This window comes from Petaurus breviceps, unplaced genomic scaffold (genome assembly GCF_028583685.1).
Source record: "Petaurus breviceps papuanus isolate PSGF00001 unplaced genomic scaffold, PetGlider_PUasm1.0 138, whole genome shotgun sequence".
NCBI classification, from domain to species: domain Eukaryota; kingdom Metazoa; phylum Chordata; class Mammalia; order Diprotodontia; family Petauridae; genus Petaurus; species Petaurus breviceps.
The window spans coordinates 27,501,903-27,520,316 of NW_027185694.1; the positions used below are offsets into that span (position 1 = coordinate 27,501,903).

The following is an 18,414-nucleotide window of genomic DNA, read 5'->3' on the forward strand; positions in this document are numbered from 1 at the left end:
GTGAAATGCACGCCGCGCTCTGAGCTGCATCCAATCAGAGCTGCAGCAGTGAGCGCGTCATCCTGTTCTTCCCCAGTGATTTACTTATTGAATAAAGGTACATTTTTTTGTTCACATTAACCTGTTTATTAAAATTGCTGTCAATGTTCATTAAAATAAGCCCTCCCCTGAAAATAAGCCCTATGGTGTTTTTCCTGTCCAAAAAATTTAATAAGACAGTGTCTTATTATTGGGGAAACATGGTAGTTCTTTCTCTGGATGTGGATAGCATTTTCTATTATGAGTCTTTTGGAATTGTCTTGGATTGTTGTATTGGATTGATTGGATTGCTGAGAGGAGCTAAGTCTATCATAGTTGATCATCACATAATGTTGTTGTTACTGTGTACAAAGTTCTCTTGGTTCTGCTCTTAGCATTATTTTCTTCAGCATTTTTTTCCTCTCCTTTACCAAACTGTTAACTCTTTTTTTCATTATTTTCTTTCATCACTATTATTACTTTTCTCAAATTTTTCTCTATCTCTCTTATTTGAGTTTTTAAAAAAAAAATTACACAGGACTAAGAGGAAAAGGAAGAAGTTTCAAAGTTCACTGGGAAGGTATCATGGCTCTCAAGGAATTTGATGAATTGATCAAGAGGCTCATAGAATCTAAAGATTCCTGAATGGAAAAGAATAACATAATCTGTAGATGAGACCCAAGGAAGAAGATATAAGAATTTAGGCAAAGCTCTAAAACTTGTCCAAAATGCCAACAGCTGGCAGACTGTGGGCAAAGTGCCAAGGAGAACTATAGGAAGGTACACCAAGGCTACGAAAGGCCTTACTTTATAGAGGGCTCAGAACTTCAGGTAACTTAATTTTCCATCAGCTGTTCTACATCATGCCTTCACCAGGTTCCTCCCCACCTTTTTAGTTTCTTTGTGTATATTGTCTTGCCCCATTAGACTGTGAACTCCTTTAGGGCAGACTATCTATCTTTTTCTTATCTGTATCCCCAGCAGTTAGCATAGTTTCCAGCATGTAGTAGGTGCTGAATAAATGTTTATTTAGTTGAAAATAAAAAGGACATACTACAAGACATATATAGAGGAACTACATATAGGAAATATGTGTTATTGAAGTTATGACAGAGCATCTGATGCCAAGCTACTGGGGAAAATGGCCACTCACTGGAAAGCACAGTTATTTTTCAGGGGTCTGTTTGCTTTTTTGGATTACAAATAAATCTATTTATTCTTTAAACACTGTGAACCTGTATGTTTGGAGGGGGGTTTAGTGACTACTTTGTGGAGAAATGGAGGCGATAGCATTCAATACTAAACTTCCCAGATTATTTCGGTAAAGACAAATAAACCAGAAATCCCTGAAGTGTACCTGATTCCTTCATGTCAGGAAATAATTTAATAAAGTAAAAGACCCTTGAGGGCAAGGACTTTCTCGTTCTCTCTCTCTTTCACACACATAAAAATCTTGTTTCCATTACCTCAAAAGTCAGAATAATTCAACTAAACACCAGTTACTATGTTCGCAAAAAACAATCTTCCTTAAAGCCACCTAAAGGTAGGTATGCCCCAAAGCACCTCAAAATCTATAAGTGCTTCTTGCTTCTAACCAATTGTATGACCCCCTTACTGTCTTGGGATAAGAAGCAGCTGCTGCCGCTGCCATTGCTGATTCAGTCACTCACAAGGCCTGCTCTTGGTTTGCTGTGGCCAGGGCTGTGCTGGGGCAGCCTACGCTGGACTGGACTCCACTCTCACCCAGGTGAGACAGACCTTTCCTGCTGACCGTCTAAGTCGTCTTTGGTGTCTGTGGGCTGAGAGGTCTGGAAACCGCCACTGCTGCCAGTGATTCAGTTTCCCCAAGTCCTGGTCTGGGTTTGCTGGCAGTCACTCTGTGCTAGTACGGCCTGCACTGGACTGTGCTCCTCTTTCAGTATAGTGCAACAGACCTTTCCTGCTGATCTTCCAAGTTGTCCTGGTCTGGAGATTTGTTTCGCTGTCTTTTTGTGGGTTCTGCTACTCTAGAATTAAATGTATTTGGAGGAGTTTAGGGGAAAGCTCAGGTGAGTCCCTGCCTTTACTCTACCATCTTGGGTCTGCCTCCCTGCTTCTTGCTTCTAAGAACTTACACACATATTCTCCTCCTACTCTTTTAATAATACTCCAGAATCCTTGTCAGCAACAGATCTATTCTCATAGCCTGAGAAATAAATATTATTATTAATAGCTACTTATACTTCTATAGCACTTTAAGGTATACAAAGAGTACTTTCCACACAACACCTAGTGAGATAAGTAATACAAATACTGTTGTCCCTATTTTATATCAATACTTTTAAGTGTCTGTGACTTTACTAGTATGGGAACAACCTCCACTATCACAGATTAAAATGCCTATTATTGATCAATAAGTTGTAGAATTACCCAAAGTTTAGCGAGGTGAAATGACTTGTCCATGTCCAAGCAGAATCTGAATCCAGGTCTTCTTTGTCCCAAGTTCATCACTCTATTTATCTTGACATTTTGCCTTTCACTCTCATTCTATGGATGAAGAAAGTGAGGCTCAGAGAAGTGATTTACTCATGGTACACTTTTACACCTTCTAAGTATTGGAGCCAGGAGTTGTGGACGTGGGTCTTTCTGCTTCGAGGCTAATACTCTTACTGTATCAAACTGTGTATCTGTGGATATTTAAATCCATTCAAAAGTGCCCAAGGAGATGAAAAAATCATCTCTTTTCATTGATCTACACCCTTACATAAGTGGTATTGCAAAGTCCCGAAAGCAAAGTCTCGTTCACAAGATTTGCAAGTCGGGATGTGTCAGGGACTTTCTCAAAGACATCACCCACACAAACACACTCACAGAGCACATGGCTGGGCAGAGGGACAGGAATGTTCTATGGTATCATCATTATCACCAAGCAATCATTTAGTATTGGTATATTTGGAGTGACAGGTGTGAATCCTCCCTTGAATAGGCTGTTACATACCCAGCACTCATGAGACTAGGAGAGCTAACATCCCTATTACAGCCACTTGGGCAATTTAGATTCTGACATGACAAAATGTTTAGGGGTACCTGCCTGAGGAAACAGAGTGTTCTGATTTGGGAATGTGTTCACAGAATTGTTTCAACTGTCAAAAACAACACACTCATTTTTATGTCAAACACATTCATTCTGAATAACACATGGATAATAATCCATAGCATACGTATTGATAGTGGAACAAGACAAAAATCAGAAGGGGAGAATTATTATAGAGTTGGGAGAAGACATGGGGATCAATCAATAATCAAAATATTGATAGACAGTATGGCATAATGGATCATGTGCTGGACTGAATCAGGAAGGTCTGAGTTAAAATCCTGCCTGCGATACTTATTAGCTATTTTATTCCAAGTGACTTACTCAAAAAGCTTCAGTTTTCTCATCTATAAAATGAGGGGGTTGGATTAGATGGTATCTAGGATTCCTTCCAGCTCCAAATCTCTGATCAAGTGGCTACTATGGACCAATTCCCTCGCTTTACACATAGGGGACCTATGCTATACCTTGCTGCTTTCCAATGATCATTATTGCAGAAACTGGGGTTATGACAGTTTAGGAAAGAGAAGAAAAAACTGACAGAGCACTATTAAAGACTGCCTTTTCTCTCTCATTCGGGGGGCCAATTTCTATCATTTCTATCGTTTTTTTTTTTCCTACTGAAGAATACTGAGAGAGTACAAACTGCATTTGATGATAGGGAGGAGAAAATGAGGATGATAGAGAAACCACAAGAGGATAAAGCAGTGATGAAGTAGTACATGGACAAATCTGATCAGATGCTCATCCCTTCTTCCTTTCTGCCCCTGAGATTTGGACAATACCTTTCTTTCTTGGCATGAAGGGGTATGAGAATGCTTGACTGGTACCAGTTAAGGGGAGAGAAAGCAGATTGCTATGCAAGTGATCAGCAACTGATATGGGGAATTAGGACTTGGCAATGAGGGGTCAATCTGAATTCAAAAGAAAACAGTCAATACAGCAAAATGGAGGTCTTTAATCAGGGCAAGTGATCTATAGCTCAGGGTGCCACACAGCAAATGCTGGGATACCCCAGGAGTGAGCTGGGAACATGGCTCATATAGGATCCTATGACCATGCTGGGAGTGGAAGAGGTCAGGTAGAGGAAAGGGCCAAGCTACAGGTGGGAGGGATCAGGCAGAAGGAATGGCCAGGTTGCTGCGGGGAAGGGTTTGGGACATCTCACAGTTTCACTAGATAAGTTGTTTTGCATAACAGGCAAAAGACCTTAGAGAAAGTTTGGACATCTCTGGAGGGGAGAGTTTGGGACATTTACAAAATTGGCCAAGGCAAGGAGTGATACTGTCTGGTCAACCTCAAGCAAATCATGGGTCTGGCTGGGAACAGGAACAAGATCAGATTCAGTCAGATGAGTTTGACCAAGGCCACAGCTTGAGGCACTCTTTCTATTCAACCATTCAGGCGCTGGGGACAGGGAAAACCACACTTGGGATGCTGCACCTATATTCCTATCTTTGTGGACCTGAGGCAATATTAGCAAAGCTGGACTAGACACTGTAATCCAACCAATCTGGAACAATGTGAGGAGCCAAGTCTGGGTGTGGGGTTGAGGGAAGGGGCAGGTGGAGAAATAGCCAGAACAGTTTCCCAAAAACTTCTTCCATGAGAAAAAGGCCAGAAAAACAGTTCAAACCCTCGGTACTACTTTGCATTTCCCTAGTTCTCCTGTGCTTATTATAGTCCCTGATCCTGAGAGAGTTCCCATATTCACAATCTCTTCCATGACCTTTGGAAGCAGGTGGTTCAGATCCATTCCTTAGGTACCTGCAGTGTTAATGGAATAGGAAGATCTTCCCTGCCCATTACCAGGCCTCTGTGACCTATTGATACAGACTGAATCACATGGAGCTCAGTGTGGGAAGACTTTGCCCAGGAGAACAGAGAGAGAAGCAGCTTGAGTGGGTGGAGGGAGGAACTTGCCTAGGGGAACTTGTTTGTGGGGAGGCCTAACAGAAAGGTTTAAGATGTTAGCACTCCCTGGATTAGTGATAAGTACCCTGTTAAATCTTACCTCCTAGTATTCTAATGATGTACCAAATAAATATTTTGGTTTTGCCTTTGAGGAAGAGAGTTTATTATATTTTGTGAATATACACTGGCAATATGCATGTATATCCATAGTGACTGCTATGGGTAGCACATTGGCATTACAGTACCCCCAAAGAAGTAGGAGATTTGGAGACTATTGGGTAAAGCACTCTAGAACAGCCACACACACAGTTTCTTTGCGATTTTACTTTGTCTAATAGACTATAAGACCACAAAAAAGTTGATTGCCTGTGAGCTATCAATATCAATAAGGCTTAACAGAGCAGGAAGCCTTAGGTTACTTGCACAGGCTTACAAAAGGGATCTTTTGCATGGATATGATGACTGGAGTAACTTGTCATCTGGTCAAATTATAAACTACATATACTTGCTGGTCTTTTTATAGGCTTATGTACAAAAAGCAGGATATGAGTCAGTATAGCTGGTTATTCCCCCCACGGCACTTTATATTATCCAGGATAGTCACCAAGGGTATATACAACTTGTACCAAATGCTCCATAGTGTGGGATAAACTGAGGCCTAGTGGAGGGAAGAGACTGTCTCTCTCTCTGTAGATGTGTATGTATACATGTGTATGTATGTATGTGTAAATAATTTTTTAAAATAAACATCATCCTAGAGATTGAGTTTCCCCCAGCCCTCTTCTTTCAAAGTCCTGACTTTAAGTTCAGTTTTTCTTCAGAAGGACATATGGACGTGCTTGTTTATTTTACATAAAGAATTAAATCTTGGGGCAGCTAGGTGGCACAGTGAATAGAGCACTGGCCCTGGAGTCAGGAGGACCTGAGTTCAAATATGACCTCAGACACTTAACACAAAAACTAGCTATGTGACCTTGGGCAAGTTACTTAACCCCAATTGCCCTATCTTCCCCCCTCCAAAAAGCAAAAAAAAAAAAATTTAAATCTTGCTGGAATATTGCTACTGCAGGACCTAGATAGATCATCTTCAATGTTTTTCAGAGTTGGTTGATATTTTGATTTTATAATAGTCAATGCTAAAAACATTTCTTCACATAAATACATAGTACAAAGTAGCAAAAGTATGCTTAGGGCTATTTCAGAAATTGTTGGAAATTCTGTCTTAATCCCAAGTCAAAATTCATTTAACAGTTTTTTATGAAACTTGTTTTAAAGCTGTGTTGCTTGATAACTTGACAAATTCTTTTTGAACTTTTAATGGCAGATGATTGCCATTTTTTATTTCAATTAAGTATGGTTTATGAATCCAACTTAGTTTTTTAGAATCAAAATTTGAAAGGAAGTATTTCTGAAACTGTGTCTCCAGGCACTTCATATGATCAATTATAACTCTTATAATTAAATCTTTGGGAAGGTTATTTTTCAATAACAAAATCATCTGTAGTTGTAAACATCTTTTTTCCCCAAAATTTTATTTTAGATTCAAACGCCATAACACAAATAGAGAATAGAGAAAAGAAACAAAAAAAAACAGGCTACACCAGATGACAGCGCCCTTCTTTGAGAAGATTTCAACACATTTCATATTTTTATAGATCAGTTATAATTTAGGGCCAAGGAAAATTCTTTCTATATGATATGGGAGCTTCCCTCTGCTAAAGTCTCCAAGGAGTGCTAAGGGGGCTTTCTTGGTCAGACCTTCTGAAGTCTCTGGCTCTGTGAATTCCCTTCATGAATTATGCCTCCATCTATCCCCAGTCAACACCAGAGAGCATCAATGACCTACGATTTGACATTGGGCCAGGTTTTATCTCAGGGAGCTTTGTCTCATTGGGCACCAGCAAATTACCTGGATCTATTCCCAGAAGCTTCACTCAGTCAGGTCAGCAATGACTGGGATGAAGGCTTAGATGGAATGAATGTTTATCAGATTTGTGGAAGGCATTCAGCTGAGAGGGTTAGCTAATCCATCGCATGACAGAATCAAGGTCTCAAAATATCATAGCAGACTAGAGGAGTGGAATGAATCTGATAAGAACATTTAAAAATATGGGGGGCATTGCCAAACAAAAGTTCACGTGAAAGAAGATCTGGGTTGTTGTTTTAGATTGTAAATTTAAATTTAACACGGTAGACAAAAAACTCTCATGATACTCTAGGTTAGAAATTGTATTCAGAAAAGATATTACAATCCCAATTGTCCCCTGTCATACCACATCTAGAGTACTATGTTCAGGTCTGGCATCACATTTTAAGGCATTATTAACAGGCTAGAGCAAGTCCAAAGAAAGGTGATCAGGAATGCAAGGATACCTGAAACCAAGGCACATGAGGATGCACTGAAGGAAGTAGGGATGTTCACCATGGAAAAGAGAAGACAGAGGTACATGATAGCTGGCTTCTTGTATGTGAAAGGTTGTCATGTGGAAGACAGATCAGGTAAATGTCTCCATTTTCAAAAGAAATGAGAATGGAGCCTGCAAATTATAGGCTTTTTTTGTTTGACTGATTCCTAAAAACAAAATTATAATATGTATTAAAGAGACAATAAATATTTAGAAAAGGAAATGTTCATCACAAACATACACCCTAGATTCATCAAGAACATATCACATATTTGTAATTATGAAAGTATAGTCTGAGCATAGCACCCACTGCCACGATACCCAGGAACACAGTTCATAAAGGGAATTCAGAGCCAGAGACCTCAGGAGGACTGACCAAGAAAGTTCCTTCACACTTCTTTTGGGTACAAAGGCAAAGCAATAATAATACTCCTTCTGTAAGCCAGGGACCCTATCCCATTGATGCACAGTGTATATTGGGGAAAGAGAGTACTCAGTCACCGAACCACATCAGGGAGGCACATGCATAAAATGTGTCACTGGGGTATTCTGACTCAATTCTAGATGCTGGGTCATATCTTTTATGGTCCTTAGGTCCAGTCCAAACAGCAATTCACTAATGGGTAGGGCTGATCCACTCGGGTTATTCATCTTCTGCAATAGTGTTGCTTTCAGCAAAAGCAGAAACATTAAGTGTGGGATCTGCAGAGCTTTGTTAGGTTGGCTCCCTTGGTGAGCTCTGAGGGGTTTCCACCTTGTAAGCAACAAATGGCAATGCAGAGAAAAGTAAAATGATTGTCTTTTCTTCCTCCACTCAGCTACTCCAAGCAACAAAGTCAACATCTTTTTTTCCTCTATCAGGTGACAGTGCAAGTTCTGAGCTTTCTACCCAGCACCAATGAGAGCTCTCTTCTGAGTTGGCTTTGCTTTACATTCTTCTCTGCCCTAAGCTCAGCATTCTTGCTATTCCAAAGCAGGGTCTTTTTAGTAAGATAATTCACCTCTATCTTCTGATAATAATCCAAAATCCATATTCCTGCCATTTATAACTAAGAAATTTAGAGTTTTTCCATAGCTATTGATAGTTCTAAGAATCTGTTTCCCTAGCTACATTAATTCCAAAATCCTCATGTTTATTATATGCAATAGAACATGTCATTTTTACATGAACTATTTTTTCTCTATGAGCCTGGTTGTTTTGGGTGGTTTTTTTGGAGCGGGGAAGGTAGGGCAATTGGGGTTGTGACTTGCCCAACGTCACATGGCTAGTTTTTTTTGTGTTAAGTGTCTGAGGTCGGATTTGAACTCAGGTCCTCCTGACTCCAGGGCCGGTGCTCTATTCACTGTGCCACATAGCCACCCCTATGAGCCTATTTTTAAAAACTGTCCCTGTTTCTGCTCCTTTCCATAAGCAAAACTTCACATCTGAAAGGGATTCCTTCCTACATGATGAAATCATTAAAATGATCTAAACCCTTTGATCTGCTGGTCCCACTTCTAGGCATATTTTCTAAGAAGGTCAAAGATAAATAAGGGTTGTTATTACACATACACACATACACACACACTTTTAAAAGAGCAGCACTTAGTGATAACAAAAAGTAGAAAATAAAATGGATGCTTATCAACTGATGAGTGGCTGAACGAACAGTAGTATAGTAATAGTAATGGAATAGGAATATCTTCCCCTCCCATTAATAGGCCTATGTGACCTGCTTTGAGCTCTGGCCCAGCTCATGGCTATGATATAGCCAGAGTCACATGGAGCCCAGTGCGTGGGAGAAGTCGGCCCAACTGAGCATGGAGTGAGATGAAACAGAGCAGGAGAGACAGAGCAGAGAGTACAGGGAGGAACTTGTCTAGGGGAACTTGTTTGTAGGGAGGTCTGACAGTAGGAGTGCTTGAGATGTTGGCACTTCCTGGATTAGTGATGAGTATCTTGCTAAATCCTACTTTTATTAAAAGTAAATTTATTAAATAGTAAATAAAAGTAAATAAGTAAATAAAAATTCTTACATTTGTTAAATCTTACTATTATCCTTATAGTTATGTTCCAAATAAATATTTTGGTTTTGCCTTTGAAGAGAGTTTATTATATTTTGTGAATCTACCCTGGAAATACATATGCATATTCATAGCAGCTGCTATGGGTATCACATTGGCATTACTAGTATACAATGAAATATTATGGTACCATAAGAAATAACAAATGAGAAACTCAAAAAAGAAATCTTTGGACCATGTCTGGGATTTTATTGGTATAGAAGAAACTTCCAGTGAAGATATTCTCTCCTGCCATTACTGATTAGCACTTACTCTGTGACTTACAGTATTAGAATTGAAAATGACAACTATGAAGACTTCAGAGAAATGTGGGAAGGAGAATTATCTACACTGACAGAGTAATTTAGCAGAAAAAGGAGCATATATAGAATGACTATAATGCTATGTATGAACAAAGGCAACACAAAAAGGCATTGGTATCAAGATTAAGTTCTAGAAAACATCTAATGAAATATTTTCCTTCTCTCACCAGAGAGCTGCCTGGAGTGTTGAAAAGTTAAATAACTTGGACATGACTGGGGCATGACAGTATGTGTCAGATAAAAGAGCTGAAAACAAGCCTCTTGAATCTAAGGCTAGACCTTGTAACTCCAGTTTTGGCAACAGCAACAAGAGGCAGAGACAAGTGGAACAAGGAAAAAACCTGCAAAATGGAAAGTTACTTTGGATACACAAGTTCCACTCATGACCCTGACCTTAAAAGGAGGCTGGTGGGAAGAAGGAAGAAGCCATTGAAAGAAGAAAGATGCTCAAGAGAAGTCATTCAGGAGCAGCTGCTGAAAAATGAGCCTGAGGACAAGCTAGCAGGTCAGGTCAGTAGAAAACAGAGCCATGGCTGAGAAGACAAGGTACCCAGATTGCAGGTGGAAGGAATGGGACTGATTTCCAGTGAAAAGAGGGGAGCCCTCTAGGGCAGTGAGAGAGACCCTTAGTCCAATTGATGACACCTGGCTATTTCTTCTTCTCTGTTCACTACCACTACCAATCCCAAGGAGAAGCCACCATCTTTGAGCCAGTAGTCTCTTCCACTTCTTATTGAAAGCTGCAAATCTCCTTTCTAGATACTAGTGAAAGTAGAATGGTGTGAACAAACTTGTTTATTCCTTGTTACTTTAAAATTTAAAAATTTTTCTTATAAAATGCACTAGCCAGAGATTCTTATCCTGCTTGATTATGTATGCAACCTAGAAGGGACAGAGATCTAAGTTATTGCTATTTTGTAAATAAGACTGTAAAGTCAACCTAAAGTTTGCAATAGCAAACCAGCTAGGATTTTGGAGCTACCCACTTAATAGGGATAAGAATAAGTTGTGTAACAATTTTCCTGAAAGAAAGAAAAATGGTTTTCTCTGGGCATATAAGAAATACAAGTCAGTATAGGTGCAGAGGCAGGAAGAACAAGTGAGGTGAACAGCCATTTTCCTTCCCCCAGAAAGCAGAATATTTGGTTTTCCCTAGAAGGGACATGAGTCCCCAGGCAAAATCAGTCACCTTGAATGGAAAGCAAGTGAGTGCCTCCATAGGTCCCCTGCCTCACAAGCTGTTTTCCTTGCCCACTACCTGGTGGTTATGTGTAATGAACTGAATATTAAAATATACACTTAGCTTGAAAAAATAAATTTCACAAGTAGAAAGATGCAGTAGATGTGGCTAAACAGTAGTCAGGATGAAAAAGAAGTCTTGAGGTCTTTCTTTTTGGAGGGGGGAAGGTAGGGTTGGGGTTAAGTGACTTGCCCAAGGAGGCTGGATTTGAACTCTGGTCCTCCTGACTCCAGGGCCGGTGCTCTATTCCCTGCACCACCCAGCCGCCCCTGGACTACAAACTTAACATGAGAAATGTTCCAAAAACTAACACAATCTTATGTCAGAGAACATCAGAGGCCATTCTTGCCACTGACAGATGTGTCCTCAAGTTCTGTAGTGCCTCCTGTTACCTGGATGTCGGGATTGTGTTAGCCAGGCTGTGTAAGCCCGACTTGAACGAGACATTTACAGAATGCCCATGGGAGGCTGGACATAGATCTTCCAAAATAGACAAGATAACAAGAAGGTGAAGGAGAGTAGAACAGGGAAAAAAGGAGAAGAAAATGAACATGAAGTAACGAGGCCTCCCCTCACTCACTGATGTTAAAAAGATGTTTCCCTTCAGCTGTGTCTGACTCATGCTGGGATTAACATAGCAGAAGTAGCAGTGATGTCAGGACATGGAGACAGAGGTAGGTTTGTCCATTTGTTCCCAAATGATAAGCCCATACACCCAAGGCACTAAAATTCAACAATACCCTCCACCCAAAAGGAACCTCTGAGAAATTCCTGAACCCAAAGGAAAGGGATATACCACTTGCTGTGCACATGAATTCCAGCAACTTCCCATGATAGGTTTCTTTCTTGCTGTGTTGAAGATAGGATGGGGAAAAAGAGGAAAGAGAAGTAGACTTGCAGTTTCTAATCCCTAGGAATTTAGGCGTAAAAGATATGAGTCCTTGTTGCAGTGTTAATCCTTTGTTATTTACCTTGCCTTTTGTTTTTAAAACCATCTTTTACCTTACTTTTATGTCTTATATTTCATTTGATGTTAACTGTGTTGGAAGGTCAACAGAAATTCTTCTCTGTTAGACACTGTGGTAAATACTGTGAATCCAGAGGCAAAAGTGAAACAGTACCAGTTTTGATTGGGTTTCCAAGCTAATGGGGAACAGCCTATATACCTATGTAGGTGTTGCCCTGCAGTATAGGCCTAGGGTTGGGGGGAGAGAAAAATGGAGGGTCCTGAGGACTAGAGACCTATTCAGTCCCTGAGACTGTACAATATTCCAGAGCAGCTGAGTGAACAATGAGCCTTGATAAGTGATGGAGAAGGGCCTTCAGTTGGTAAGATACATTTTGAGAGAGAGCTCATGAAGAAAGGCAGGTCAGCAGAAGTGAGTACAAACTTTTTAATGGCTGTAAGTCCCAGGCTTGGGGGACCCTGTGCTGAGTACATTACCTAATACTGACTCAGCACAGGTCACATGGCAATCCTGAAGGAAAATTAATGCCACCTTGAAGGAAGCAGGGTTACATGGGTATTTATGTGACACACACAAAGTAGATACAGTGCAACCTTAGAGAAGGCAGGCCCTCTGAGAAAGGGACCTGAAAGGTTTCCTGTTGGGGCTAGAGCTTAATCTTGAAGAAAACTAGGATTTTCAGGAGATGGAAATGAGGAGAGATCAGTCCAGACAGAGGAATAGCCAAAGCAAAGACCCGGAGACAGGAGATGGGAGCACTCAGCATGAGGATCATTAAACAGGCCTTCATGGCTAGATTGGAAAGGGAGTAAATAATAAGTAAAAAAAGACTAGGAAGGGGACAGGTTTTAAAGAATTTATGTTTGATCTGAGTGCTAATAAGGAACCAGCAGGATCTACTGAGTAGGGGGTAGGAGTAACATACCTTTTCTTTAGAAAAGTCTCTTTGATAGCTGTGGGATAGATGGATTAGAGTGAGGAGAGGTTTAAGGCAGGGAACAATCAGGAGGTTATTTCAATAGTGGGTTGAAAAGTCACATGGACACATTCATGAAGGGTACAGAGATAGAAATAAGTTTTGGCAACTGAATGAATGTCAGTGACAGGAAGCAGTGAAAAATGACCCTATGTCTATAAGCCTGGGGGCTGCAAGGAAAGTGATGTCCTCAACATAAAAAAAAAGGGAAAGTGAAGAGTTCTGTTTTGGATGGCTTGAGTTTGAGGGCCATCTGATTAGAGATGTCCAAAAGGCAACTGGTGATGCAGGATTCAAACCAACAGAGTTTAGACAGAAAGCTGTCCTGGGGAGAGGCAGCAGGTACTCCTCAACTATCACATTCCCTTGGATCCCAGTAGAGACAGCACCGCACCCACAGCCCAAAAGTCCTAGTAAGAGTGCACTGTGACTCCTTTTCCTACTTCCAGCTCAGCTTCTACTAAAGGGGCAATCCTTGTGGAGACAGAACATCTCAATCACCGCTGAGATGCAACAGCCTCTAAAGACCCAAAAAAGAAAGTTCTTGCCACCAAAGTCCAGAGCACTGGCAAATGGTTCAATTTCAGAAATAGATATGGTTTTATCAACAGAAAGGACACCAAAGGATAATGCATTGCCACCTGCTTCACTTCTGTATTACTGCACCTTTCTATTTGATTTAAATCTGAAACTTCATTTAAAGAAAAGATTATACCCCCAGAACTTGTTAGAATGCTTTGCTGAAGCAGGCACTTAATAAACGCTTTTCATTCATTCAAATAGTTGAATGACAGCCATAGGGAAGAGAGGTTGGACTTGTTTTGCTTGCCTTCCGATTGTTGACCTAGAAGCCAAGAGCAGGCAGGTTTTGACTCAGCATAAGAAAGAAATTCCCAGTCTGAGCTATCCAAAAGTAGATTGCCTTGAGGGGATGGAGGTGGGACTAATTAGTTTTTTGTTTCTGTAGGTGTTGGGAGAGTGAATGACTACTTCCTTGGGATGTTATAAATTGAATTCCTGGGCCAGATATTGGTTGCATTACTGCAGATGGCCTATGTGGTCCCGTTCAACTTGAAATACTGTTTCAGGATTCTGGGGAAAAGCTATAGTGCAAAAGAGACATATCCCATATTGACTTTGCATATATTTTGTAATTCACTTATCTGTGTATATAGTATTCACTTTCCCACAAGAGAAGGCAAGCTTCTCAAAGGCTGGGATAGTTTTATTTCCCATTTTTGTTTCCCTAGCATCATGCCTATCACAAAGTGAGTGCTGAATAAGTGCTTATGGAATGAATACAGACTTATTTTAAAGGTATGAACAGCGAAGGATCACCTGTGAAACCATGAGGAAGTTAGAGGCAACAAGGTGGTGCAGCAGATAGAGTACTGGGCCTGGAGTCAGGAAGACCTGAGTTTAAATCCAGCCTCAGATAAATCCTAGATGTGTGACCCTGGCGAGTCATATAACCTATTTACCTCAGTTTCCTCATGTATAAAACTGGGATAATAACAGCACCTACCTCACAGGGCTGTGAGTCTCAAATGAGATACTGAAGTGCTTAGCGCAGGAGCTGTACAAATGCCAGCTATTATTATTATAAGCCACTTATTCTTGCTAAGTAAGAGGGGTAGGCTGGATTCAAAGTGAATTCCTCAAATAGTCATTAAGCAATGGACCATACAACATGCTGGGAATACAAAGGTGTAGGTAAATCTTGATGTGACCCATACTGGGGACTCACTCTCCCAAACCCCACTCAGACTAACAGACTAACAGGTCCCTACATCTCCTCTCAGGTTTTAGGAGGCAATACTGAGGGGCTGGGAGTGACTTTCTAGTAATATTGCCATGCTTCTATCCAGGGTGTTCAGGGTAGCACCTCTGGTGTGAGGGCTTACCAAGCCCATTTCAGGGCTGCTCATCCACCTCTAGTGTCCACCTGTTACCCAACTCTTACCTGTAGCTCCAAGATGATGCCCCATGTGAAGGAGCCACACCCCAGTAAAACTCTCTTGGCAGATGGGCTAAGTCAGGTTGAGGGGAACCAACAGATCTCAAACCCACTGGTGGGTTAGGGGGATATCGACCCCAAGCATGTGAAGACTTACTCAGGTGGAATGGATAGAGGAGAACAATTTGTTCCAACAGCCATGAAGATAGATGAAGCAGTCATTGTAATTCCCTTAGAGATTGGTAAGACACTTACTTTGGTAAGGTTGCCAACTGCATCCCAGGCCATTACCAATTGTCCTGACTTTTGTCTTCCCACAGGACTTCAATGATTCTGGAAGAGAGAGTGAGGCTGAATGAGGACTTTGTGGAACTCTGCCTTACTTAAACCCAATTCATCCAAAAGTCAAGATATCACTTGTGATGTCATTAATCCTCTTCCAAAACAAAGGACAAATAACACATCACTGACTGTTGACTTAATTAACTTGTAGAAATAGACGTTTACTAAGATGGCATGAGAACAGTTAATATAATCACCCCATTTAACCCCAAACCAGGGGTATACTTCCTCATAGTAAATCCAGAGTCCAGAGGACTTAATCTTAGACAACACATGTGGCAGTGAGTTAACTCACAGCTCTTGAGGGCAAGAAGACCTTTCCTCCCATTTGTGGAATCCTCTGTAAGGACTCTGAAGGAGGATGCAGTTTTCTGCTGGGCTCCCTATAAAGTCATGAAACTCTTTTTCCCCAGAGAGTCTAGTTTGTGTTCAATTCCTGAAGAAGATGCTAATGGCAACTGCAATTCCAGGAACATTGGTAGGATACCAGAGAACTTCATATCCTCCAACATTTTGAAGTTCAAAGAGAGATAGAAAAAGACAAAGGCTTCTCTCTTCCCAGACAAGCAATTCCCTCTTAGGGACTTAACTGGAACTCCTCAAACCCCTGAGCTGTCCTGTTACTCAAATGCTGAAATCTCAACTGGCTTGCTATTTTATATAAACTCAGATAAAAGGCTCTTTAACCAATTCCAAATACTTCCCATTCATCATCATTAGATTTCAATGACTTTCACCCCTTCCAATTTGCTTAAGTAAGTGCACCGACTTTAACAGCTCTGGTTGATTGACTCAATAGAAGTGTTGTCATGGAGGTAAGATAGTTACTTAAAGTGGGATTGGGTGACTGATTCAAACATTCAACACCTGACTCCTTTATGATGATCCAGTTAGATCTAGAAGGTACCAAAGCTCTGAGAATTCATAAAATCTCCTTCTATGGAAGAAAAAGCCAAAGTCCTAAAGATTTTCCCTAGCCTGATTACTGGGAACAGAAAGGGCCCTCTCTTTCTAAAAGAGCTGTACTTAAAGCCTTAAGGTTTTAAACTAAAAGGTGAGCCAGCTGTGCCAATTCTTTGTTTAAGAGGTACATCTTAGCACTTCTAGGCTCCAGCTGAAGCCAAAAGCTGAAATGAATCAGTAAGTAGGCACATATTAAGAACTTATTTAGAGCCTATATAAACCATAAACTCATTTCCAATGAACCTAGTTGTGGTAGAAGCCACAAGATAATCAGAAAAGTCAAGTTGTAGGAATGCCTATCAGCAGAGACTATAGATCATGCCCAGAAAACCACCAAAGCCTATACACTTGGCAGAGACTGAATGCCTCAGGATGCCAGTTGAAAGGAGGCCCAGCAGGAACAGTGCTATAACAGAATCAGAGAACATCAATATTAGGTCAAAACTATAAGTTTGTCCTATGTGTCTACCCTTCCCAATCATCATGTATATATTTGGGGGGGGGGGATGCTTTAGATTTATGGGAGAAATATTTTATTAGTTTTCTTTCCATTAGTTGTATGACTGATTAGTGAACACATCAGTGAGGGCATGGGAGTTAGGATTTCTGCATCCCAATTGAGAGCAGTCACAGACCTACAGAGTACCTTTGATGTGGAATACCAAGTTCAGGAGGACCTTAAGTAAGAGGTGATGCCAGATGACACACAAATATAATGAAACAGTTCCTGATCTCAATAATTTTACAATCTACTTGAGAGGAAGCTGTCGATGTTCATTTGTGTAGGTCTCTGTGACTCCATTTGGGGTTTTCTTGGCAGAGACAGTGGAGTGCTTTGCCATTTCCTTCTCCAGCTCATTTTACAGATGAGGAAAACTGAGCCACAGAGGTTTAAGAGATTGCCCAGGGCCATGTAACTAAGAAGTGTCTGGGGCCGGATTTGAACTCAGCAAGATGAGTCTTCCTAACTCCAAGCCCAGCACTACATCCACTAGGGAGGGAGCTTTGTGTCTACAAGTAAGAATGACATAAAATAGAATAGCCTAAGAGCAAAGGAATAACTCCACTTGAACTAATCTAAGAAAATTTGGGATGGATCAGAAAGGGCTTCATGGAAGAGGTGACCGTCGGAGGGATAGATTTTGGCAAACAGAGATGATAAAATATATTCCAATTATAGAGAAACTTAGCTACACATGAAAGGCAGATTGGAACTGTATTGTGTACAGTGGCTTGTATTTTATTGTGTAGGTAACAGGGAGCCACAGATGTAAAATAAATTACCTCCAACGTCCTTTCCACTTCTAAAGGTCTATCACTCCCAAATGTGGGGATCAGAGGAAGGCTTCCTGGAGGAGGCAGCAATGGAGCTGCGTCTTGAAAGCCGGGATGAGGGTGATTTCTGAGGTCTCTTCTAATCCTTTGAGATAGACGTCTCAGTAAATGCATTACACACCTTAAGCAGCTTCTTAATAAATGCCGAACAGATGTGACCTTTCCAATCACCTACGTGGAGCGTCCCCAGCTCGAGGTTCTAATGTGGTAAAAAGGAAGAGACCCAAGAAAAGCGCTGGGACCCCCTGCAGATGACCGTGGTCGTCGCAGGATCTGAATGCGAATGTGACTCACTATCTTACAGCCTGAGTGACCTTGAGCAAGGGCCTTGACCTCTCTGGGCTTGGGGGGCCTCCACCATCCAAAGGAGGCATGCTCTAGGGCTATGAGCCCACAGTTCGTAGGGCCCCAGGGCGGGTGGTGGGAGGAGGCCAAGCCCGAGCCTCGCCGGAAGAGCAGTCTGGCTGGGCCCAGGCCCGGCCGGGTCTCTTGAAGCCTACCCCCCCCCCCCCCCCCCCCCCCCCCCCCCCCCCCCCCCGCCTGCCCTGGAGCCAAGCCAAGTAAAGTTTACACTACACATAGGAGGGAGGGCCTCGAGTTAGGCCCAGGAAGGAAGGCCGTGCGAGGATCGCCCACTAAATGCCTCCCCCGCCCTGGCCCCGGGTCCTTCGCTCCCGCCCCTCCCCCACACTGAAGCCCGCCCCTCCCCCATTCCGTTCTGGCTCCCGCTGTCATTTAGGGACCGTCTACAATTCTGCTTCCGTCTGTCCCGCAGGAACCAGAGTTTTGTACCGAGCCCTTTCATTGGTTGAATCTGAGGTAAGCCCCGCCTATTCCTCCAAAGTGACCAATCCGGA

The 18,414-nt window shown here is 41.6% G+C and overlaps 2 protein-coding genes across 6 annotated transcripts in view; one reads left to right on the forward strand and one right to left on the reverse strand.

The window, feature by feature from the left end:
- The window catches only part of LOC138177511 (zinc finger protein 397-like), a 90,619-nt gene extending 72,392 nt beyond the window's left edge, over window positions 1-18,227 (reverse strand). For 4 of the 5 annotated variants that reach the window (XR_011172529.1, XR_011172530.1, XR_011172534.1 and 1 more), the window contains exons 1-2: window positions 17,507-18,227; window positions 15,173-15,250 (exon numbers count right to left, since the gene is read on the reverse strand). The gene's annotated coding sequence lies outside the window, so the exon portion shown is untranslated. Of the gene's footprint in view, window positions 1-2,427; window positions 2,545-15,172; window positions 15,251-17,506 lie in introns of all 5 variants that reach the window. The other variant, XR_011172533.1, reaches the window with a different exon arrangement.
- Window positions 1-18,414, forward strand: part of UBE2I (ubiquitin conjugating enzyme E2 I) — a 471,577-nt gene that overhangs the window by 435,905 nt on the left and 17,258 nt on the right. The gene's annotated exons all lie outside the window — the stretch shown is intronic.